The sequence below is a fragment of the Fukomys damarensis genome, unplaced genomic scaffold (assembly GCF_012274545.1).
Source record: "Fukomys damarensis isolate Sample0158 unplaced genomic scaffold, DMR_v1.0_HiC HiC_scaffold_37, whole genome shotgun sequence".
In the NCBI taxonomy this organism is placed as follows: Eukaryota; Metazoa; Chordata; class Mammalia; order Rodentia; family Bathyergidae; genus Fukomys; species Fukomys damarensis.
Window position 1 is genome coordinate 67484524 of NW_022900949.1, and position 27098 is coordinate 67511621.

General features: G+C 38.8%; 1 long non-coding RNA gene across 1 annotated transcript; it reads right to left on the bottom strand.

Annotated features, from left to right (window-relative positions):
• Window positions 1-6351: 6351 nt before the first annotated feature.
• On the bottom strand, window positions 6352-27043 carry LOC104863047. Its single transcript, XR_780477.2, has 3 exons — window positions 26889-27043; window positions 7681-7791; window positions 6352-6401 (listed from the first exon to the last, which is right to left on the bottom strand). It is a non-coding gene; the product is annotated as an uncharacterized LOC104863047 (long non-coding RNA).
• Between the last annotated feature and the right edge of the window lie 55 nt (window positions 27044-27098).

Sequence of the window (27098 nt, forward strand, 5' to 3'; positions counted from 1 at the left end):
CTTCATCTTTGTTTCGGCACCACCAATGCAAATGTGAGTACAATGAAAAAGGCAAGCTGCAGCTTAGTGTTGCTATGAAAATTCCTTTGATCTAGCTGACCCCTGAAAGGCTCTGGGGAGCCTCCCATGGAAAAACCTTCCCCACCAAATAAACGTCAGCTTCCTGCCCATCAACTGGCTTCCAAAGTGGAAGGAGAGTCTGAGCAATGTATACCCAGCTCTCCTTCGTAATCTCAACAGAGCTCATCTTTTCCCCCCTTTTAGAAGAGAAAATTTGGGTTCCTGCAAGTACTAAACATCTACTCGTGGTATTATTATGTACAAAATGTTGAGGGCCGGGGATTTAGCTCAGTGGTGCTGTGATGAATGAAATGCTTTTCCCTAGGAGTCCAACATTGGTCTGGTTGAATCTTGTCCTCCAAACAGTAGATATTTGCCTTAGAACCATTTAACCAATAAGTGTGGGGAAGTAGCTCCTTTTGGAGCAAGGGAAAAGTCAAACATGGACCAGATGCCTCCTTGACAATGTGCCTCCATCTTCAAAAACCCAGCATCAGATTTTGATTTTGACTCCCCAACCCCATGGTAGACAGTTAAGTCGGAACTGTCAGTCAAAGGACACTTCCTCCCAAGGTGAAAAATCAGATATTATTCCCTGGATTCCAAGCCTTGAGCTAAGTGGCTATGAGTCTGAAAATGAATGATCATCTACCATAAAAGGTGCTCCAAAGAGACTACCTGGTACTTCTTGCCACCTGATCTCTAGTTCTGTACCAGATCACATTCATCCACTTTTATTGAATTACTCCATATCTTCCAAATAGAATGCTCTTTGCTGAAATCAGCCAAAGTCTATTTCTGTTGCTTGCACCAAATGAATCAAGTTGATATTTCCCCAAAGACAATTTGCATGCATAGAAAGCATAAATGACCTATAACTCCCCAAACGACAATTTTCTAGGCTTGAAAATGCTAAGATCAGCCAGTCACCCATTATATTCCTTAGAAGCCTAAGATCAGGGATATGTGCATATTTTCATTTCCATACTACATACTGGAAGAGCACAGTAAGAAGTCTTTCCACAGTCATTTTTTTGTCTCATTGAGTGTATTGGTACATTTTAGGTATACAGTACAGTCACATTCATTATTGGGATCTTGTACCTTTACATGACAGGTCTTGGTTCTCATTTTTTTCCCCTGTCCCTGCCCTCCCTTCACCCTCTCCTCCCCTCCCCCTTTACGAACACTTTATTTCCATTTTTTCATTTTCTCATATTTTTTCTTTTCCCTTATTAGCTTTTCCCTACCCTTCCCACTTTCCCTACACCATTAGCCCTTTTCTTCCTATTTCACATTGTCACTTATACCATTAGGATCTTATGTACTATTATAGCTTATTCACACCAGAGAAACTATTCAGTATTTACACATGTGTGACTTATTTATTTCACTTAGGAGTATGTCCTCAATATGTATCCATTTTCCTATGAATGAATCTAATTTCTCATTCTTTATGGCTGAGTATGATTCAATTTTATAGAAAAACCACATCTTCTTTATCCAGTTTCCAACTGATGGGCAAATGGGCTATTTTAAAGTTTTACCTATTACAAACTGTGCCACTATAAATATAGGTGTACATATATCTCTGTGATACGATTCTTTTAATTCTTTTGGAAAGATACCCAGCATAGGGATAGCTGGGTCAAATAGAACCTCTAGTCCCAGCTCTTTGAGGTATCTCCATATTGATTTCCATAGTGGGTGTGCCAGTCTGCACTCCCACCAACAGTGGAGAAGGGTTCCTTTCTCCCCACAACCCTGCCAACATTTGTTGTTTGATTTCTTGATAGCAGCCATTCTTTGTGGGGTGAGGTGGAATCTCAGTGTTGTTTTCATCTGCATCTCTCAAATGACCAGTGATGTGGAACAGTTTTTCATATATTTACTAGCTGTTTTTACTTCTTTGTCTGAGAAATGTCTATTCATTTCAGATGCCCATTTTTAATTGGGTCTTTATATTTGGGGGAGCTGATTGTTTTGAGTTCTTTATATATTCTAAAAAATAGTCCTTTGTCTGAGGAGCAGCTGGTAAAAATTTTTTCCCACATTGTAGGTTGTCTCTTAGTTGATAGTTTCTTTTGCAGTGCAGAAGCTTTTTATAAGATGAGATCTCGGTTGTTGATTCTTTCTCCTAGTTCCCATGCTACTGAGGATTTGTTCATAAAATCTTTTCCTATGCCAGTGTCCTCAAGATTTCTGCTAACTTATCTTCCAGCAAGTTTAATGTTTTTGTTTTAATGTTTATATCTTTAATCCACTTGGATTTTAATTTAGTGCATGGTAAAAGATAAGGGTCCAGTTTTAATCTTTGGCAGGTTGAAATCAGTTTTTCCAACACCATTTATTAAAGAGGCTATCTTTCCTCCACTCAAGATGGTCACCACCTTTGTCAAGATGACGTAGCTGAGTACATTTGGATTTGATTTGTGTCTTCCAATCTATTCCACTGATCCTCAGTTCTGTTTCTTTGCCAGTACCAGGCTATTTTTATTACAGTGGCTTTGTAGTATAGTTTCAAATTGGGAATTGTTATACCCACTGCCATGTCTCTGTTGTCTAGGATGGCTTTTGTTATTCTAGGTCTCTTCTGGTTCCAAATGAATTTTTGGATTCTTTTTTCTAGTTCTGTGAAATATACTGTTGGGATTTCAATTAGCATTGCATTGGATCTGTATAGCAGTTTTGGTAGTATGGCCAGTTTCACTATGTTGATTCTTCCTACCCAGGAGCGGGGGATATCTTTCCATTTTTTTATATCCTCTTTGATCTCTTTTTTTCAGAGTGCTATAGTTTTCAGTGTAGAGGTCTTTTGCTTCTTTCATTAGATTGGTTCCTAGATACTTCATTTTTGGGGGATGCTATTGTGAAAGGAATTGTTTCCCTAATTTCTCTGTTGGTGAGTCTGTTAGTTGTGTACAAGAAGGCTATTGATTTTTTGAGTGTTGAGCTTGTATCCAGATACTCTGCTAAAAGTGTCAATTAAGTCTAGAAGTCTTTTGGTGGAGTTCTTTGGGACTTCAATGTAGAGTATCATATTGTCAGCAAAAAATGACAGTTTAACTTCTTCCTTTCCTATCTTTATTGCTTTAATTTTTTTCTCTTGCCTAATTGCTGTGGCTAATGATTCCAGAACTATATCAAGGAGGAGTGGTGATAGTGGGCATCCTTGTCTTGTTCCTGATTTTAACATGAAAGTTTTCAGTTTTTGGCCATTTAATATGGTGTTGGCTGTTGGTTTTCATAAACAGCCTTTATTAAGTTGAGATATAGACCATCTATTCCAATTTTTGCAGGGTTTTTAATCATGAATGGGTGTTGAATTTTGTCAAATGCTTTTTCTGCATCTATTGAGATGATCATACAGATTTTGTTCTTGCCTTTGTTAATATAGTGTATTACATTTACTGACTTACGTATGTTGAACCATCCTTGCATCCCTGGAATAAATCCAACTTTGTCAGGATTTATGATCTTCTTGATGATCCTCTGTATTCTGTTTGCTAGTATCTTATTAATGGTTTTTGCATCTATATTCATTAAGGAGATTGACCTGTAGTTCTTTTTTAGTTGCATCTTTCCCTGGTTTGGGAATCAAAGTGATACTTGCTTCCAGGAATGAATTTGGAAGTATTGCTTACCTTTCAATTTCATTGAAAAGTTTGAAGAGTAAAGGCAGTAGTTCTTCTCTAAATGTCTTGTAAAATTCAGCAGTGAATCCATCAGGACCTGGGGGTTTCTTTGTTCGTAGATTTTTAAATTACATTTTCAATTTCACTTATTCTAATTGGGGTGTTTAAAATGGTTTATCTTCTTCGTTCAACTTTGGTAATTCATCAGTATCTAAAAATCTGTCCATTTCTTCTGCTTTCCATTTTGTTAGAGTACAAGCTCTCAAAGTAGGTATTAATGATCCTCTGGATTTCTGCTGGATCTGTTGTGACTTCAGATTTTTCGTTCCTAATTGCATGGATTTGAGTCTTTTCTTTCCTTTTTTTAATAAGTTTAGCTAAGGGTTTATCAATTTTATTTATTCTTTGAAAAAAACAACACTTTGATTCATTTATTTTTTGTATCATTTTGTTAGTTTCCATTGCATTGATTTCTGCTCTAATCTTTATAATTTCCTCTCTCGTACAAACTTTGGATTTTCTTGCTCTTGTTTTTCTAGGAGTCTAAGATTCATCGTTAGGTTGTTTATTTGAGCTTGCTTTGTTTTCCTAGTGTGGGCATTCACTGATATGACTTTTCCAGTAGAACTGCTTTCATTGTGTCCCATGGATTACTGTATGTTGTAATGGAATTTTCATTTATTTGTAAAAACTGTCTTATTTCTTCTTCAATTTCCTCAGTGATCCATTGATTGTTCAGGACAGTGTTGTTCAATTTCCATGTGTTTGTGAAGTTCCTACGGTTTCTTATGCTATCTCCAGCTTGATTGCACTATGATCTGGTAATATACAGGGGATCACTGATTCTTTTGCATTTATTCAGTCCTGTTCTATGAGCTAGTATGTGGTCTATCTTGGAGAATGACCCTTGTGCAGCCAAAAAGAACGTATATTCTGATTTTGTGGGGTGGAACACTCTATAGATGTCTATTAGGTCCATGCATTCAAAAGCTTGGTTCATTCTAGTATTTTGTTGTTGATTTTCTGCCTAGATGATCTGTCTATTTGTGATAGTGGGGTATTTAGATCCCCCACTACAATTGTATTAGTGCTTATTTGGCTTTTCATGTCCCTTAATATTTGTTTTACATAGTTGGGGGCATTAATATTTGGTGCATATACGTTTATAATTGTCATCTCTTCCTCTTGAATTGTTTCCTTTAGAAGGATGTAGTGTCCTTCTTTGTCTCTCTTAATGAGTTTTGGTTTGAAATTTACTTTGTCTGAGAATAAGATTGCTACCCCTGCTTTTTTCTGGACTCCTGTAGCATGGAGAATTGTTTTCCATCCTTTCACTTTCAGTCTATGGGCTCCTTTTTGCACTAGGTATGTTTCTTGTATACAACATATTGTTGGATTTACCTTCTTAATCCACTCTGCCAGTCTATTTCTCTTAATTGGTGAATTGAGGTGACATTGATGGTTATAACTGATATGTACTGACATATCATTGTCATGTTATTGTCCTGTTGTTGACTTTTTTTTTCCTACCCTCTCCTTTTAGTTTCTTGCCTTACCTATTTGATTTGCTCTGTTGGGCCTTATGGTGTTGTGACTTTTATTGTCTTTTTCTAGGATATTGTTTAGAATTCCTTGTAGTGCTGGTTTGGTATTCATGAAGTTTCTCAGGTGTTCTTTGTCATGGAAGTATCTTATCTCCCCATCCATTTTGAAAGAGAGTTTTGCAGGATACATCAGTCTAGGTTAGAGGTTGTTTTCTTTTAGGACTTGAAATACCTCACTCCAGGCTCTCCTTGACCTAAGGGTTTGTGTTGAAAAGTCTTCTGTGACTCTGATGGGTTTTCCTATGTGATTTGTTTCTTTTCTCTAACTGCTTGCAGTATTGGGCTTCTGGGATCTTGACTGTTTTATGTCTAGGTGTAGATTTTTTTTTAATCATGGCTAATTGCAGTCCTATATGCCTCACTTATCTGTATGTCTAATTCTTCCCTTCTGTTTGGGAAGTTTTCTGTCATTAATTCTGTGAACAGCTTTTTTTTAAGTCATTTGTATTTTCTCCTGCTACTTCATGGATTCCTATCAATCTTATGTTATTCTTCTTTGCATCATCTAGGAGTTGTTGGGTCGATTTCTCATGATCCCTTACTGTTTTTAAGGGACTCTCTTTTCATGGTCACTGACTGCAATCCCATCTTCTATAGCTGAGATTATCTCTTCACATTCTTATATTCTGCTGTGTACACTTTCAATAGAGTTTTTAATCTCCTGGATATCTGTCTATGAGTCATTAGAGACTCAAAAGCTAAAGGATAACTATATCAGGAAGATTTAAGTAATAACCCAGAAATCAAACCAAGGACAACCCAACAGCAAAGATAAAAATGGGAAAACACTTAAGCAAGACACAAAGACAGACTTCCAGTTCACAATGGCAAACAGTAGGGCAAATGAGGATGAAAAGTTTACATTCTCTTTTAGATTCCCTGAGCAGGAAGTCTGCAAACTAAAGGCAAATGAAGCACAGAAAATTTGCCTGTAGGGTTCATTTGAATTATGTGCCTGGGGTAATGTTTAGGATTTGAATACTACTTTAATCAGGGTATTTGAAGTCAGTATGTTTCTCCTTTCGATTTCTCAACATAAAAAGAACATGCCATCTTCATTCAGATTTTACTTTTGCAAATAACCATTTTCACAGAGGTCTCCCTAGAGAAGGAACAGAAGTGTATTAGTAGGACACACAACTGCTTTGAGCTTGAAGCCAACACACAGACCTGCCACTGCAACACCTGTCGACTTCAAGCAAGCAAAATCAGTATTGTGCCTCCTCACCAGGTGCAAATTCTAAATGCTGAAAAAAGTTACCTGAAATAATATCTAATATCCCAAAATTGAGTCTGAACGTACCAAGCATCATTTTGATCTACACAAGAGCTAATAGGCAAAAAGAGAAACATACACATGTTCATAAACACACTGATGATTGATTGGCTTTGCCTCACTTCCCCAAAAATTCTTTCTTTCATGCACTTCCTCTTGAGCAATCATGTATTCAGTCTGAACTATATTATTTCATATGTGTGGATATATTAACTCAGAATTATAAAGTAAATGTTGGAAGGAACTTAAAGTGTCATTTAATCTAAGCCTTTAATAGATGAAAAAGTTGAAACCCAGAAAATGTAAATGATTTGCCCCAAATCACAAAGATAGTTGGTAAATGGTATATTTGATCCCCCATTCCACAGTCTTTGCAATCCAATGTGCATCTATTTATTATACATTCTCCCAACCATTCTCTAAAAATGTAATTTACTCTTAAATACTTGAGCTCTGACAGTGTGATATAAGTATGGGTGTGTTAGTTTTAATCTACACTCTAGGAATAGTTGGTTGCCCTAATTAAGAATTCACAGCTAACATTTAATCAAAATGCCACACACCAGAGAGGACTGCCACAAGTCCTACCTTCAATCAACACCAGTAGCATTGCTACTTATAATAAATGTTATTAATAGACTTTCATTGGTAAGATTAATGACTGCCTAATTAACATAATTAATATTATAAATGGACTCTGATTGGCAGAGTATCCCCATACTGCTCAGTATAAAATGATTTAGAGATGCTCCACACATTTTCACCAGGATGAAACTGTCACTGTGCTCATAAGGATGGCACCCAGGCTAAATTCAGTTCTGATTTCAAAGTATTCTGGCTGGCAGTTACTACTATAGGATTAGCTAAATCCTACCTCTCTCTGGGGCCTCAGACTCAGATGAATTCTTTATAAAAAATGTGGTTAAAACCCCTACGGAAAAAAAAAAAAGGCTGAGACTTTCCAAGGTTTACAGATCAAGTTTTGAAACAACTAATAGGTGCTTATTTTAAAAATGTTTATATGGGTATAGGATTTTGCTGAAGACTTGCTTTGAATATAAACTAGTTACACAGAGATTGTCAGGAAGCACTCACAATTACTTACCTGTAAAATTTATTAGACTGGTGAGAAATGCCCAGCTGTGTGGTGCCTCTACAGCATTCTTCCCCCATACCCCTCTCAGGCCTCCTGGTTGTGCCAGTACCTGGATCCACACTGCAGAGACACAGGTGGTCATAAAAGCAATTTACTGAGCTCCATAAGATAGAACAGAGTGAACAACAGAAATAAAGGCACATCAGACCTCCGTAGTTGGTAAGTTGGAACGATCACCACCTTCCATCAGAATTTGGACTATCTTCAGGGGAAGGGCACCTGGAACCTGCAGTTAAACCTTGCAGAGTTCAACCCTGCCAGAGGTCAAGAAGCCCAACTTGGGCCTTGCAACCAGAATTCAGCCTGAATCTCAGGGGTCTGCCATTGGCTAGCTGAGACTAATTGACTTAGTTCGCACATTGCTGCCCACATTGTCTATTGTGACAGCAGAGATATACCCTGAAAGAGGCTCTTCAATTTTTCTTTCTTTCTTTTCCTCTCTTATTTTTAATTTTTATTTTAAAAATATTATTTTCCCATTCTGCAAATTCCTTTTTTCTTTTTCCTTTTTCCCACTCAGTCTCTTGCTCTCCCATGTTATTCTGCATCTGCCTTTTTGTTCCTGCCCTAATTCAGATTTCTTCTTTCTTTTTCTTTTCTTCTTTTTCCTTCACTTGATTGTCATAAGTTTCAAAGGAAAGTGAGTACAATTTCCCTATAATTGCTAAGCTGTTCTATTCTTGTCTTTGTTCTTGCACTCTTTCTCTTTTGTCTTTAACAGTTTTCTAGAGTTTGTGTGATCACCCTGTGTCCTCTGGCTTCACTCGAAACATTCTCCTATTCTTTTACGTATCTATTCCTCTCCTCCCTACTCCTTCTAAGTCCCCATCCTGAAGTGTAAAGTTGATATATTGTAGAGTGCATTCACTATAAACATTTTTTGGGCTGGTCCTCGATTTTGATTCATATGGTTAAAGGTGATAGATTAATAACTACCATAAGTGGTCAATTTCTAAGCTGTGCTTGATGCTATTGTGTTGCTGATCATATCAATTGGGTTTAAGGGTTATGATTAATTTAATGAGTTGTTCTTTCTGATATTATGGAAATGAGAGTGTCTCTGAGTCATTAGAGACTCAAAACCTAAAGAGCAGCTATGTCAGGAAGATCAAAGTACTAACCCAGCAATTAAACCAAGGACAGCCCAACAACAAAAATGAAAATGAGAAAACATTTAAACAAGGCACAAATACAGACTTCCAGTTCACCAACAGCAACTTCTAGAGGAAATAAGGTGGAAATGTCTGAAAATCAACCACCAGGACACCCTGAACTCACAGCACAGGAAGTAACAAAACAGATAAATCAGGCTCTAAAAAAATTCAAAATAGAAATAATTTCCCAGATAACTACACAGATGGTGAGCAGAATGAAAGACATGATTAGAGACTCCAGAACAAAAATAGACAAAAAAATAGATGAACTCAGCACCATGATAGAAGCCATGAATGCCCAGCATAGGAAAGAAATGGAATCCATGAAACAGATTCAAACAGTGATCCAGGAGATTAAAAACTCTATTGAAAGGATTTGCAGGAGATTGAATGAATGTGAAGATAGAATTTCAGATATAGAAGACAGGGTTGCAGTCAGTGACCATGAAAAGAGAGATCTCTTAAAAACAGCAAGGGATCATGAGAAATCAATCCAACAACTCCTAGATGATGCAAAGAAGAATAATATGAGACTGATAGGGCTCCATGAAGTAGCAGGAGAAACTACAAAAGACTTAAAAAAAAAAAACTGTTCACAAAATTAATGACAGAAAACTTCCCAGACATAGGGGAAGAGTTTGACATACAGATAGGTGAGGCATATAGGACTCCAACTAGCCCTGATAAAAAAAAAATCTACACCTAGATATAAAATATAAATAGTCAAGATCCCGGAAATCCAAAAGAGGAGCAAACTACTGCACACAGTTAGAGAAAAGAAACAAATCACATGCAAAAGAAAGCCCATCCGAATCACAGAAGACTTTTCAACATAAACCCTCAGGTCAAGGAGGGCCTGGAGTGTGGCACTGCAAGTCCTAAAAGAAAACAACCTCCGACCTAAAGTGATGTATCCTGCAAAACTCTCTTTCAAAATGGATGGGGAAATAAGATACTTCCATGCCAAAGAACACCTGAGAAAATTCATGAAACCAAAACCAGCACTACAAACAATTCTAAACAATATCCTAGAAAAAGACAACAAAGATCACAGCACCATGAGGCCCAACAGAGCAAATCAATTAGGCAAGGCAAGAAACTAAAGAGAAAGGGGGGGGTAAAAAGACCCAACAACAGGACAATAACTTGACAATGATAAGTCAATACATATCAGTTGTAACTATCAATGTCAATGGCCTCAATTCTCCAATCAAGAGAAATAGACTGGCAGAATGGATTAAGAAATAAAATCCAACAATATGTTGCATACAATAAACACACCTAGAAGAAACACATACATACAACAAACACACTTTCAAAATGAAATTCATAGACAGAAAATGAAAGGATGGAAAAACAGTTCCCCATATGCCAGGACCCCAGAAAAAAGCAAGGGTAGCTACCTTATTCAAGAGACAAAGTAAATTTCAAACCAAAACTGATTAAGAGAGACAAAGAAGGCTACTACATCCTTGTAAAGGGAACAATTCAAGAAGAGATGACAATAATAAAATATATATGCACTGAATATTAATGCCCCTAGCTATATAAAACAAATATTAAGGGACATGAAAAACCAAATAAGCACTAATACAACTATAGTGGGGGACCCAAATACCCCACTATCACAGACAGACAGATCATCTAGACAAAAAATCAACAACGAAATACTAGCACTAAACCAAGCTTTTGAACAAATGGACTTAAAGACATCTATAGAATGTTCCACCCCCACAAAATCAGAATATACATTCTTTCAGCTGCATATGGCTCATTCTTCAAAATAGACCAGATATGAGCTTATAGAACAGGTTTATATAAATGCAAAGGAATCAAAGTTATCCCATGTATATTATCAGATCATAGTTCAATTAAGCTGGAGATCAATAGCATAACAAACCGTAAGAGCTTCACAAACACATGGAAATTGAACAACACTCTCTTGAATGATCAATAGGTCAGTGAGGAAAGTAAAGAAGAAATTAGACAGTTTTTACAAACAAGTGATAATTCCAATACAACCTACAGGAATATATGGGACACAGTGAAAGCGGTTCTACATGGAAAATTTATAGCAGTGAATGTCTACACTAGGAAAACAGAGGAGCTCAAATAAACAACCTAATGATGAATCTGGGGCTCCTAAAAAAAGAAGAGAGAGAAAAATCCCAAGCTCATACGAGGGAGGAAATTATAAAGATAAGAGCAGAAACCAATGCAATAAAAACTAAGAGAATGATACAAAAAAAAATAAATGAATCAAAGAGTTTGTTTTTTGAAAGAATAAAATTGATAAACCCTTAGTCAACCTTGTCAAAAAAAGGAAAGAAAAGGCTCAGATCCATGCAATTAGGAAAGAAAAGGTGAAGTTACAATGGATCCAGCAGAAATCCAGAGGATCATCAATACCTACTTTGAGAACCTATATTCTAATAAAATGGAAAACACAGAAGATATGGACCGATTTCTTGATACTTAAGAATTATCAAAGTTTAACAAAGAAGATAAAAAATTCTAAACACCCCAATTACAATCAGTGAAATTGAACACATAATTAAAAGTTTACCAACTATGAAAAGCCCAGACCCTGCTGGCTTCACTGCTGAATTTTACAAGACATTTAGAGAAGAACCAATGCCACTACTCTAAACTTTTCTATGAAATTGAAAGGGAAGCAATACTTCCAAATTCATTCCTGGAAGCAAGCATTACTTTGGTTCCAGAACCAGGGAAAGACCTAACCAAGAAAGAGAACTACAGGCCAATCTCACTAATGAACATAGATGCAAAAATCCTCAAAAACATACTGGCAAAGAGAATACAGAGGGTCATAAAGAAGATCACACATTCTGATCAAGTTGGATTTATCCCAGGGATGCAAGGATGGTTCAACATACGTAAATCAATAACTATAATACACTATATTAACAGAGTCAAGGACAAAAACCATATGATCATCTCAATAGATAAGAAAAAGCATTTGACAAAATTCAGCACCCATTCATAATAAAAACCCTGCAAAAAAAATGAGAATAGATGGTCTTTACCTCAACTTGATAAAGGCTATATATGAAAAGCCAACAGCCAGCATCATATTAAGTGGAAAAAAACTAAAAACCTTCACACTAAAATCAGGCACAAGAAAAGGATGCCCACTATCACCATACCTGTTCAATATAGTTCTGGAAACATTAGCCACAGCAATTAGACATGAAAGAGAAATTAAGGCAATAAAAATAGGAAAGGAAGAAGTTAAACTGTCATTATTTGCTGACCATATGATACTCCATGTAGAAGATCCAAAAAACTCTTCCAGAAGACTTCTAGACTTAATTGACATTTTCAGCAGAGTAGCTGGATACAAGGTTAACACTCAAAAATCAATAGCCTTCTTGTACGCAAATAACAGACTCACTGAGAGAGAAATTAAGGAAACAATTCCTTTCACAATAGCATCCGCCAAAAATGAACTATCTAGGAATCAGTCTAACAAAGGAAGCAAAAGACCTCTACATTGAAAACTACAGCACTCTGAAAAAAAAAGAGGTCAAAGAGGATATAAGAAAATGGAAAGATATCCCCTGCTCCTGGGTAGGAAGAATCAACATAATGAAAATGGCCATACTACCAAAACTGTTATATAGATTCAATGCAATCCCAATTGAAATCCCAACAGTATATTTCACAGAACTAGAGAAAAGAATCCAAAAATTCATTTGGAACCATAAGAGACCTAGAATAGCAAAAGCTATTCTAGGCAACAGTGACATGACAGGGGATATCACAATCCCCAACTTGAAACTGTACAGCAAAGCCACTGTGATAAAAACAGCATGGTACTGGCAAAGAAATAGACCTGAGGATCAGTGGAATAGATTAAAATACATAGAAACAACTCCAGATGTGCTCAGCTACCTTATCTTTGACAAAGAAGCCAACCATCCTCAGTGGAGGAAAGAGCCTGTTTAACAAATGGTGTTGGAAAAACTGGATTTCAACCTGCCACAGATTAAAACTAGACTCTTATCTTTCACCATGCACTAAACTAAAATCCAAGTGGATTAAAGATCTAAATATTAAAACAGAAACATTAAACTTGCTGGAAGATAAGTTAGGCAAAACTCTTGAAGACACTGGCATAGGAAAAGATTTTATGAACAAATCCTCAGTAGCACAGGAACTAGCAGAAAGAATCAACAACTGGGATCTCATCTTATTAAAAAGCTTCTGCACTACAAAAGAAACCATCAACAGAACTAAGAGACAACCTACAGTGTGGGAAAAATTTTTTACCATCTGCTCCTCAGACAAAGGACTATTATCTAGAATATATAAAGAACTCAAAACAATCAGGCCCCCCAAATATAAGGACCTGATTCAAAATGGGCATTTGAAATGAACAGACATTTCTCAGACGAAGTAAAAGCAGCAAATAAATATATGAAAAAACGTTCAACATCACTGGTCACTTGAGAGATGACGATGAAAACAACACTGAGATTCCACCCTCACCCAACAAAGAATGGATGCTATCAAGAAATCAACCAATTACAAATGTTGGAGGAGTTGTGGGGAGAAAGGAACCCTTCATTGTTGGTATGAGTGCAGACTGGCACAGCCACTGTTGAAATCAGTATGGAGATACCTCAAAGAACTAGGATTAGAATTCCCATTTGAACCAGCTATCCTTCTGCTGGGTATCTTTCCAAAAGAATTAAAAAAATCATACCACAGTGATATGTGTGCACCCATGTTCATAGCAGCACAGTTTGTTAATAGGTAAAACTTGGAAACAGCCCAAATGCCCATCAGTTGGAGACTGGATAAAGAAGATATGGTTTTTCTATAAAATGGAGTACTACTCAGCCATAAAGAATGAGAAACTAGAGTTATTCATAGGAAAATGGATGCATATTGAGGTAGTACTCTTAGGTGAAATAAATGAGACACATGTAAATATTGAATAGTTTCTCTGGTATGAAAAACTAAAAGTATAAATAAGATCCAAATTGTATAACTGACAATGTAAAATAGGAAGAAAAGGGCCAAAGGTGTAGGGGAAATGGGAAGGGCACGGGAAAGGAAAGAAGGGACAACAAAAAATGTGAGAAAAAGAAAAAATGGAAACAAAGTCTTTGTAAATAGGGGAGGGTAGAGGTTGGGAAGGGGCGGCAGGGGTATGGGGGTAAATGAAAACCAAGATCTGTGATGTAAAGGTACAAGGTCCCGATGATGAATGTAACTGTACTGTATACTTAAAAAGTACCAACGAACTCAATATAAAAGAAAATAAATAAATAAAACAAAATTGATTGCTACTGACATTTATCAAAAATACTCTAATAGGCCAGGGATTTAGCTCCCGGCAAGTACAAGGTCCTGAGTTTCATACCCAGTACCAAGAAAATAAATAAATACAATTTTTTTTTTAAATTCTAATAGTGGTGAATGACTGTTATGAATTGAATTGTGGCCCTCCTAAACCTCTATGTAAAATCCTAACAGCTAAGTACCTCAGAATGTGACCCTGTGTTGAAATAGGATCTTTGCAGAGGTAATCAGGTTAAAATGAGATCATTGGAGTAGGCTGTAATCCAATATGACTGGGATTCTTTGCCTGGTATAATGAGAAACTTGGAGACTGGAACAGGGAGAATAACATGGGAATGTAAGACAGAGATCAGAGTGGTGTGATTACAAACCAAGAAACACAAATATTGCTAGCAACCCCCCAGAAGCTAGGATTAGATTCTGCCTCACAGCCCTCAGAAAGAACTAGCCATTTTCAACACCTTGATCTTGGACTTCTAAAACTATGAGACAATTGTGATACTGTTGTTATTGTGTGTGTGTGTGTGTGTGTGTGTGTGTGTGCACATGTGTGCATTATTGGGGAGGGAACACAGAGCCACTGAGCTATGTCCCTAACCCTTTTTATTTTGGAGACAGGTTCTCAGTATGTTTCCCAACTGGCCATGAACTTGTGATCCTTCTACCTCAGCCTCCTGAGTAGCTGGGAATACAGGCATGTGCCACCACCTCCACCCCTAGACCACTGTTTAGGACACTAGTTTGTGGTATTGCTTTATGGCATCCCTACCAAACTAATACAATGATCAAATGGATTTAGGCCTATTTGTAAAAATCTTCAATAATTGTTCAGACTCGTGTGCCCAGTTTCATAAGGGACACAAATAGCTGCTAACTAATTCCCCAAATACCTGCACTGTTGTACCGCCCACTTACAAATCTATCCAGTAAACATTGTGATGGAAAGACGATGGTCCAACACAACCTCAGACTAATGTCAGTACTCTGGAAACAAACCTGGAGTCAGAATGTGTGCACTGTGTCATTGCAACATGACAGTCAATGTACACCAACGGGAGCCATGGAGGTCTCCATAGGAGGATGTTAGAAAATACTTGGAAGATTCAGGCTTGGAATAATTTTGGGGAAAGTTAAAGGAAACCGAGCTTTTCTCTTAATTAGATGCTGTCAGCAAATGGGTGATTCTATTATTAGGAATTTTAATTCCCATTTAAAATGCAGAAGGAATAAAGTGAAGCTAAGCCATAACTGGTAAAGAAGCAAAAGACATTCACAAAAGCCCTGAAAGGGCAATGATTTGTGGTTTGGATGTGTTCTTTATGTGTGTTCTCAGATATAATAATGGAGTCATTTGTTTTTATCTTGCTCCGTGACTGTCACAAGGCACTGTGGTGTGAGGTTGGTGTTCTTTGAAGATGTTGATGCTCAATAGAACAACAAAAGTCCAGCTCTGAGTGCCAAGATAGCCCCAAGCAGGTCCTGAATTTCCCTTTCTCTCCAGTGAACAAGCTTAACGGCTTAACTCTCAGTAGCACAGTTAACCCTCACCGAATATTACACCTGCTAATGTGAGGCAAGAAGCATCCCCCCCACCTCTGCAGCACTCATGCCCACACAGAAGAACACTGAACCTGAACCTAGTGAGGCCTTGGCACCAGCACTGCCCAATATCATTCACAACTTTCCAATAGTCATATCACAAAAGCAAAGCAAAGTAAAATTGATTTTAAATATATTTTAACATATCCCAAACATAATTGAATGTGTGGCCAATATTACAAAGTAGTAAAATCATTGTGCAGTCTTTTTTCATAATTGTCTTTGGGATCTTGTGTATATTTTATACTCCCTGCACGTCTTGATTCAGATCAACCACATTTAAAATGCTCAGTCACCACACATGGCTGACAGCTACCTAGGGACAGCACAATTCCAGACCCAATTCCCAGTTTACTAGGAGCATGAGAAATAGAGTAATGCCTAGCTCCATCAAAGAACACAATTTGCCTAATCTTGAATTTGTAAAATTCTACACAAAGGTCTCACTTTCTTCAGTAAATAAAAGGCAAAGGAGAATAAAAAGGTGGAATAATTTTCGTAGATTAAAAAACTCCTAAGGTACATGTTAATGAAATGTAGTCTGTGGTTTCTGCTTGAATCTCTTTTTCAGGTTAGCCTGGGCTTGAACTTGAGATCCTCCCGCCTCAGTCTCCCAGAGTGTTGGGATAATATTCATGTGCTGCCAAACTCAGCTCCTGATTGAATCCTGATTTGAAAAAACAAACTAACGACATTCTTGTAGTCAACTGGGCAAATAAATAAGAGACAGTCTTTTAGATGATATTAATAAATGACTGTTGCTTTTGTTAGGTATGATACTACTGTGGTTACACTCTAGCAAAAAGTCCTTATTTGTTAACTATATAGGCTGAAATATTTAAATGTAAAAATAATATCTGAAACTGTTTAAATTCTAGCAAAAAAATACGAAGGAGATGGATAAAAAGAAAACTGGCAGCATTTTTGATAACTGATAAGTGATGGGAGCTTACTGCTTTCTCTACTACAATGCTTGCTTAAATATTTCTATAATAAAAAGCTTAAATATAAGTGATAAAAGCAAAAGTAATCTGTGTTTATTATCTTAATTGTGGAAGTTTCACTGGGGTATACATATGTCAAAAAGTGTAATTATATATTTTCAACGAGTAGCTTATTGTATGTTAATTAAATTCAATAGTCATTTAATAAAATAATCTATTAAGAGACCACATATACTTGAAAACAGAATAAATAAGAAATGCAGACAGATAAGGAAAACAATTGGTTAGAACTTGCCATTGTAAATGAAAGAATCTCAATTCTTTCCAGTCTATGAAACAAAATGGGTAAATAACTCTTGTCAGATCAGGCATTAAATTTTGCTCTACTCAAGCTAATAAACCAACCAATTACCACTTTATGGATAAGAAGACCCTAAACTTCTGGATCAAAGAGCAAGGACTTTATTACTCATGGTGCTATAAGCAGTATGAGCATCAGCGCACTTCCATCAGCTTCCTTGATCCTGAGTCCTTTAGAGGTAAAACAGATAGATGTTTTACACACAGTAGGTCAGCAATGCAGCTGAAGTATCCTGAGCTTGTGAAAAAAATCATCATTTTTCTACCAAGCAATAAGAAAGCTTGCTTTTTGTCCAACAGGGAAAATTCACTGCATTTCCCACAGGTGACTGTTGCAAACTAATCTAGGTAAAGGGTGATCAGAGCCTTGCATATTTAGCAACACATACAGGGCAAAATGAATCCACAGAGGACTATCTCCCTTAACACTTATTAGATAACATAGTTGATATATTACATCTTCAGGTATGGTTAGATCAAGGACCTTGTGTAATGAATTTATGCCTCTCCTCTCAGCTCTTTTTACTGTACTAATACCACTCTTAGACAGAATCTTGTGTGATGCGGTTATTTTCCATTGGCCTACATGAGTGCCTGTCCCTTCTCTGGTCAGAGGGTAGAATGCTCTGGTCAGAGCAGCTTTGTACAGCTGGGAAATTTTGTATGGTACACGAAGATCCACATGGAACAAATCCCCATTCACACTATATACAAATTACAATAATTTCCAGCAGCTCTCTTGACGGAGTTACTATGGCAGCCCTGACCAGGTCACGTGCTCAACCTTGAGCTGCAAAGGGAAGTCAGTCTAACCCAAACTATATACAGTGATTCCCTGAAGTGTCACTAGGGAGCATTTACCAATAATGAGAATGAACCCTGTATGGGCAAAAGCATAAGATGCTCGTTCAATTGTTGTTATTTTCTAAATGAGGATATTAAGATTCTGAAAGTAAAGGACTTGCCCAAATCATAATCTACAACAAAAGACAGATTCAACCCCAAGTCTATGGGGGCTCAAGAACACATCCAGTTTCCATTTCAATTATTTTAATTCCCTTAATGTTAAAACTAAACTTGTTTATTTAGTGTTCAATTCCTTTCAAAAGAAGGTTCACACTTTACCATCCAATCTCAGCCCTCACTCTCAAGTCAAATGTCTTTACTGCCTTCACTCACTCCTTTCAGGAACTTCTGAATCTTCTAGTCTCATTTGGAATAACCATGCTTTCAAAGACCCAAAGTGAAGATCAGTATTTCCATCCTAAACTCAAAATTCTTTCCACAAGAATCAAACACTCTGTATTTGTTTGAGGTAACCCCAACACACTATTCAATTTTCCAAATGGAGGATAAGTGCTGATGAGCCTTTCTATACAACACAAAACAGACAATTTTGAGCATCCAGCCAGCTCTCAATTCCTCTTAGAATTCTTTTTACCTACTCACAAGTGCGGGCCACTGGCAGCCATGTTTTTCCTAAGTGGGCTTCTCTGCCCGGCCAGTGACCGGAAACGGTCACCTGACCTAAGCTGGCTAAACAGATTCTCTCTCATGAGACCCAAGCTTGAATCTATGATCTAGCAGTGCCTTGTCCCTCAAGAGAGGCAGCTAGAATAGGGACAATACCTCGAAATCTGTGCTGCCTGCTTTTGACCCTGTGTCCTGGAAATCAGTGAGAGTCAGTTTTCAGAAAGATGTATTGACTAGAATCTTCATGAGTTAGAATTAGAAAACACAAACTGCCTGCTTATTGGAGCTTTCCAGCTCCTGATTCTTGGTTTTTGGTTCTGCTGGCACTGTCCTACCTTTTTTTTTTCCACAAGAGACATCCTGAATTAGTTTGAAATAAGTTCTATTTTCTGCAATCAAAAGGCCACACAGCAGGCCCAACCCAAGGTCAGGGACACAGTAAATATTTTCTTTTACACCTGAAGAGTATGGTAAATGGTTTGCATTTTCTTGTTTATTTATTGTTCAATTCCTTTCAACAGAAGGTTCATAGTTTACCATCTAATCTCAACCCTCACTGCTCAAAGTCAACTGGTCGGATCTAAGGACCAATCCCCGATGGTAAGCGAAGAAGGGTGATTTGTAAAGATTAAAGATTTGGGCTCACAATTCTGGAGACTGGAAACTCCAAGAGCCTGGCATTAGTAGCGGCTCAGTTTCTGGCAAGGGCCTCGTGCACAGAAAAGAAGGGCAAGTTGGCACGTGTGGAAGAGGAAATGCACATTTGTTAGAGAGGGGCAGACCTGCTTCATAACAACAGGTACCCACCTTGCAGGAGATGGTCACTAATCCCTCTTAACACTCCAGTCGCCACTTACAGTCCCCGCTTCCTAACACTGTCACAGCGGCAATCAGGCTTCAGATGGAACGAGCCATACTCAAGCCGCAGCACATGGTATCCAGCCTTTCATTTGCACCGTTGACTCTGTGCTCGAGTTGGCAACCGAGAGGCTAGTGGTGGTGGCGGGATGCCGAGGACCAGATGACATGTGCATGGCCATGGTAAAGGCAAGGGCAGCAGGAAGTCCCAGCAGGAAAACAGAAGCAGTAAGGGGGCCGTTCTCCAAGTCCCAGAGAGAGAAAGAAAAGAAGCATGTCAGAAAGGAGCTGGTGAGAAGCGAGAGAAAGGTACATGCACAGGCGTTTTTAACTCTTTATGAATTTTACCACAGACAGCTGAAGGGACCGGTTTTTAAAGTCACCCGCTTTCCGTTATGGAGTCAAAGTGTCCCTTTTACAGTTCTACCATCTTATCTCTCAGACTAAATGACTACCTGTTTTTGTTTTTTTTTTAATCTAACAAAATTGATGCGGAAAGAGATGATTGTGTTGACACTCTAAGGTGATAGCAATTTTGCTGGTTCTCAATGAGCCATATTCGTTTTGGATCTGGCTGACAAGGCTGGAGAACAGGGAGGAATTAAGGACTCTTTCCTTCTGCCTTTCTTTAGTCCTCGTGAAGGCCCAAGTGCTGCTCGTCTCACTAGGGGATAGAGGTCTAAGAATAGTCCTGAGAGAGATGCCTGACGTGCCACCCTATGCAAGAGCAAGTTCAGCAAGGGGAGGACAATGGGATCTAACTTGGGGTGGTACACGAGGAAAGAGGAGATAAGATCCCCACGGTAGATCAGTTTTAGCAGCTCCCTTCTTCAGGTACACTGTCCCCTTTCGGTAGACTACAACTTCTTTTTCTTTTTTTTTTTTTTCTTTTTTTTGGTACAGGGGATCAAACCCAGAACCTTGCACTTGTGAGGCAGGTGGCACCACTAAGCTCAATCTCCAGCTTGACTACAGTTTCTACTTCTTTCTTTGCTTGTCATATTCCTACTCTGCTTCAAGACTCCTTTTCTTTGGCATAGGAAAAGACTTTATGAACACATCCTCAGTAGCACGGGAACTTGCAGATAGAATCCACAACTGGGATCTCATCTTATTAAAAAGCTTCTGTACTGCAAAAGAAACCATCAACAGATCTAAGAGACAACCTACAATGTGAGAAAAAATTTTTACCAGCTGCTCCTCAGACAAAGGACTGTTATCTAGAATATATAAAGATCTCAAAATAATCAGCCCCTCCAAATATAAGGACCCACTTCAAAAATGGGCATCTGAAATGAACAGACATTTCTCAGACAAAGAAGTAAAAGCAGTAAGTAAATATATGAAGAAATGTTCCACATCACTGGTCATTCAAGAGATGCAGATGAAAACAACACTGAGATTCCACCTCACCCCACAATGAATGGCTGCTACCAAGAAATCACACAATAACAAATGTTGGCGAGGTTTTGGGGAGAAAGGAACCCTTCTCCATTGTTGGTGGGAGTGCAGACTGGTGCAACCACTATGGAAATCAATATGGAGATACCTCAAAGAGCTTGGACTGGAGGTTCCATTTGACCCAGCCATCCCTCTGCTGGGTATCTTTCCAAAAGAATTAAAAGAATCATATCATAGAGAAGTATGCTCACCCATGTTTATAGCAGCACAGTATGTAATAGCTAAAACTTGGAAACAGCCTATTTGCCCATCTGTTGGAAACTGGATAAAGAAGATGTGGTTTTTCTATAAAATGGAATATTACTCAGCCATAAAGAATGAAAAAATAGATTCATTCATAGGAAAATGGATACATATTGAAGATATACTCCTAAGTGAAACAAATAAGACTGCTTTTCTTGCTATCTTCTTGCTACTTGTCCAGAAAGTGTTAAATGTCACCCTATTCTCTTTTCCCAACTTTATGATGGATCTGTTATACTGTATTAGATTTCAAATTTGCTGGTAGGACAGCTGAGTGGCTGGGAGCACAGCCACAGGTGCCAAGACAGCCTACATCCAGATTGTGGTTCTGCCCCTTACCAGCTGTGCCACCTCCAAGATCCTTATTTTGCTCATGTATAAAGTGGATAATAGCACATAGCTCCTATGGTTCTTGTAAGCGGCAAGTGGAATGTGCTAAGAAGGGTGTCTGATGTATGGTACACACTGTGTAGGAGTTGGCCATCATTAAGGATGTTGCCCTTCTGGGCTGCTAACTCCCTGAGAAGTCATGGGTTTGATTTTATCCTTGACCTCAAAATGTGACACTATTGACTGTATAAATCTTTGTATTCGGTCAGCTGACTGATGTTCGTAACTTAATGCACTGTGTTCCTCCTCATCCCTGCCCCATGACTGAATCTCAGCTTGACTCTGGAAGCCTTCTTTGGGGTTCCAGACTCTCTAGCCTATCTCCTTCACTAGGGGTTTTCAAATTCTAGCCACAGACTGCCTTTGAATTATTCCTGTTAAAATACCAATTTCAGCAAATCATCTCCCAGGCTCAAAGACCCGGCTGAAACTTCGGGTCTTTTCCGTGACAGTGTAAGGTCCACCTCTTCCAGCTGACTGGCTGACTCTTCATGCATCACTCATTTTTAGCACCAACATCACAGCTAAAGATATAAATCCTACTCTAATGCCAAAAATCAAGGACAGCACTATTTTTTAAAAATAATACAAGATGCACACGAATAAATTCTCATGGCATAAAAGAAAGAAAGGAAAAACTCCCAAGCAAACAAAAGAAGAAGAAAAAAACCCTCTAGAATATAGAAAATGAAAAGTAAAAACTCCATATCCTTTCACATTCCCCTCCCTGGGGGCAATCACTCTCAGAGACTCACTGTCTCCTAGACCTATCTGTGCCCTTTTAAGCACACAGATAAAGATGCGGTCATTTTATTTTGCATGGTTCTTTTTCATAATTGGGATCGCTTTGAGTTTGCTGGCTTTAGCTTGTCGTTTCCATGTAACAACTTGTCTTAGGGGCCTTTTCCAAATTGCAGAAGATTTTTAAGGATGTCTTTACACAGTTCATTTTCCCGTTGATGGACGCTGAAGCTGTTCCCAAATGAAACAATAATTGCATTTTACCCTCCATCACATTAAATTACCATTTTAAAAATAGGAATTTTAGTCAAAATAAGAAATGAATTCCGATGTTGTTGGTGTTCGTGTTTTTGTTTTGTAACCTAATATATAACCATAAAATTGTATTCTTAGATGTATTTCTATATATGTAAATATCATTTCAATAAAAATCATTTAAGAGAAAGAAAGCAGAGGGCCCATATCCCCCCTTTTTTTTAACATAAAAGCTCTGGGATCTCAACAGGTACATTAGTTACATATCGTTGTATAATAAATTATCCCCAAATCTATTTCAGTCATTATTTCAGTTTGGGGATGTCAGCTCAGTTTAGTCTTCAGGCCCAGGGCCTCCCAAGGACAGCCAGTCGTCAACCAGACCAGCACTCAACCCAAAGCTCAGCTGGAGGAGAACCTACTTCCAAACTCACTGCGGCCAGGCCTGGGTGCCTCTCGGGCTGATGGCCGGAGACAGCAGTTGCTTGTCATATGGGCCTTTCCACAGGGCTCCTCCCAACATAGTAACTTACTTTACCCACCCAGTGACAGCTCAGCGAGAACTGCACACTCAATGCCCATCTAACCCCAAAACTCATGTATAGCATTTAAACTTCATTTCTTCCCAACGTGGTAATATTAAGAGAGAGATTTTTGGGAGAGATAATTAGGATTAGACAAGGTTATCAGGATGGAGTCTTCATGAATAGGATTAATGGCTTTATAAGAATACCAAGAAAGCATCTCACTATGTGAGGACACAGCAAAAAAAAAAAAAAAAAAGGCTATCTATGAACCGGACACTAACTAGATATTGAATATGTACCACCTTGATCTTGGATTTCTCGGTCTTCCACAACGGTGAGAAATAAATGTTGCTCATGTCATCCAATTTACGGTATTACAGAAGTTCGTGCTGAATAGACAGTGAGAAAGAGGGAAATCATAGTCTTTTTGTAACCTAGTCTCAGAAATTATATTCTATCACTTCAGCTGTATTTTGTTCACTTAAAGCAAGATGGACCCTCACTCAAAGGGAGGAGTTACACAGGCGCAACTAGGAACCCTCTTACAAGTTACAAGTAACCAGGCACGGTGGCCCATCTCTGTAATCCCAGGATTGGGGAGGTTGAAGCAGAAGGATTGCTGTTAGTTCAAGGCCAGCCTAGGCTACACAGCGAGTTCAAGGCCTGTCTGAACTACACAGCAAGACTTTATCCAAAAAAAAACCAAAAAGTTACAAGTGACTTGGCTTTTCTGTACTTCAGTTTTGTCAACTGTAAACATCTGCTTTACAAAAAACAGCATGAGACTTAAAAGAAGTAAAATACGTAAAGTAGCTGGAACTGTAGTAAAAGGTGAGCACTAGAGAAACATCAGCTAAGTAAGGATACAAAAGTAATGCAAAAATATGTAGACCTACTCTGTGCACCACAGAGTCCACAGTGACTGTTGAAGAATGAATTAAATGACTCACAAATATTTAAAGGAAGTTTGAACATGTGGAAATTCCCTCAGAAACAGAAGTATTTTATAGAATTAGCATATTACCGGGGGCCACAGTCACCATCAAATTTCCCTTAAGCTTTCCCTGTATCAGAAATTTCTGAGCTCCAATATACCCCGTCATCTTTTTAAAAGCCAACCACATTTTGCTTTGCAAATGCAAACCATTCACTTCATTGCAGAAGTTGCCCAATAAAACCACAGAATTTGTAAATTATGGAAAGAAGGGCAAAAGTTTGTCTGCCTAGCTGGAACATTTCTTATTGAGCTCAGCAGTGTAGGTGAGATTAGGCCCTTGCCTGTGAATTGTTTTGTTCAAATTCACCCTGATATTTTATGGAAAGAAAAACTGCTCAGTACACCTCAAGTTGAACAGAACAGGATGGGCTATGAAGAGGCTTGCTTACTGTCTGCAATCCGCGACTCAGTGGGTGAAAGAAAGGGGGTTAACCTAGCAGCAAGCAGATGTGGTAAATGAGTCATGAATCTGGAGATTATCAAAGATGGACCCTCTTCCCCCAGGCCACAAAGCCACCCACTAAATAGAGAAACAGCAACACTCCCAAGGGCAAATAAACCTTGAGACAACTTAATTCAGTGCACATTGTGAATGCCCACTAGGTAGAGGCTCTGAGCTGGCTGCCCTCTTGGTAGAAGAGCCTTAGCTAACAATGCTCACCAAGCAAATGCCATCTTTCTCTGATTCAGATACCCCTGGGAAAGAGGAAGAAAAGCTGGAAAGACCAGCTTGTCAGTCTGGAAAGGTCACTGATTTGGCTCCGACAGCAGGCCTTCCACTCTCTTGCCTATCAGCAACTGCCCAGAGCTTGTTTTTTTAATTATCCTGGTCTACTTAATCAGGAGTGTAATGGCATCAATGACAAAGGAAGAAGAAAGTTCTCTATACCAAGAAGGCATAGACTAGAAGAGTGGATGGTTAGTTGTATTCTTAGAAAAAAATAAACCAAATTCTTTCTGCGGAAAACTGCTTTTCCTGTACTTTGTTTAAACACACCCTCCCCAAAACCAAATTGCTTTCTGAATGATCAGGGCCTATCTAGCTAATCATGAAAAGCTCATGGAGGCAAGGATGAGCACCCCACTTCTCCAAAGAGAACAGCAAGCCCTGGGAATGGGGAGCACCTCTATGGAGAGGCCAAAGCTGAAGGGGAAGAAAACACGTTCCAGTCAAATTCCAATTGCTTGAGTTTGAAACTGAGTGGAAAATACCACATTTTCCCCAATAACAGCGAAACTGTATTTTATTGTCATTGCTATTATGTTCTTTTGCAACAACAGTGAAAATGGAATAGAATCTGATTTACTTTTTCCTCTGAAAACCAGCTAAAAAAAGAATTTACATGAAGTTTGCCCACAAACTTCACTGCTTTATTACAGGCTATGCACCTGATGATCGAATGTGATAATCTCAATGCTTCGCCCAGTCTGAAAGTAGAAGTCGGGCAAAATTAAGAGGGTGATAGTTTAGCAGTTAAACTGCATGTCTGGGGCAGGTTCCCACCCCAGAAATATAAACCTGAGCAAATTAACCTCCCTCCGTCTGTTTCTTCAATTGTAAAGGAGCTATGAAAATAGTATCTATTGTGTAAAATGGTTACAAAATACTCAAAACCATCTGTGCCCATGGTAGGCAACCAATAAATAGTAATTATGGTTATTTTATCTTCTCCCAGCTTCTATTCAAAAATTCAAATTCAGCCGTGTTACATAGTTTAAACACACACACACACACACACACACACACACACACACACACTGGTTTCTCGTATCATTATGGTAAATACCTTATTCATCCAGCTGAGGTTGCCCATATGGTAGCCCCACAGCCCTACACTCTCATTACTCCCCTCCAGGTCCCAGAATTTCTGCAATGCATCCTCTCACTGTGTGCTTTGGCCTTGGTATATCAACTTCCCTCCTCCTGTCTTCCCTATGCACAGGAAGTCCTCTCCCTTGAGTGGTTGTTGGCTTTGCTCCCTTAACAGACTGTGAATGAGAAATTCTCAGAGCCTGAACAATAGCTGGCACATAATATATAAATGGTCAGGAAACATTTATTGGGTGACTGAATGATATCTATACTCCCGGTATTTTTTTTTTAAGCTTCAAATCCAATTTCACCAAATCCATCCATGAAGTCTCTCTAGATCTTTTACAAAAACAAACTTTATTTCTTCTGGGCTCTAATGGAATGTCTCTTGGACAGACTCGATTCACTGATATTCACTAATATTAACATTAAACATTTATTAACTTTTTAAAAAAATAGGTAATGATTAAGCAGCACAGTTCTAAGAGCAAAGTTCTAAGAACTTGGCATATATCAAACTCATTAAATCTACAAGACAAGTTTCCTCAGATGAGGAAACTGACACCCAGCAAAGTTAAAGAATTTGTCCAAAGTCACACAGATGGCAAGTGGAGGGCACCATTTTTCAGATGGTCCTACCTTGTCTCTCCTACAAAGAGTATCCATTCCCAGCTAGGTAGCCTCTTCCCCACGTCCAAGCTTAAGTACCGTTTTCACACAAGCCATCTGACTCTCCAGAGCTTGTGTGGCGTGTCTTTCACCTCGCACTAAGCCCTGGACTTGGGTCTCATCACTCGATGAGGGCGCCCAGTTTCATACTGGCTGGTCTCCCATGTCTTGCTCAGCCTCAAATGAGCCCTCTTTTCTGACACTCCTAGGTGACCTCTTGTTCTCCCTGCCAACTCTGTCCACGAACACCCTCGACGCCTTTTATGCAAGTCAGAGGCATTCGGTTCAAGGAAGCCTCAGTAGGTCCACTGTAGCAAGAAGAGTTGTTCGCCTCCTACTCACCCCGCAGGGCAGGACCAAGGAGCGACCCAACTCCACACCCCTCATCCCGGGGCTAGGTTCTGTGCCCGCTGCTGCCCCAGCCCGACCCCTCGCGCTGCTCGCGTCCACGGCCCCAGACCAAGGCTTCCCCCGCGGGCTGGTGACTGAACAGCGAGAAAAGCAGCCTCTGGGTTTCCGACCTGTCAGGGGCGCTCGCGTCCCGCCCCGCCC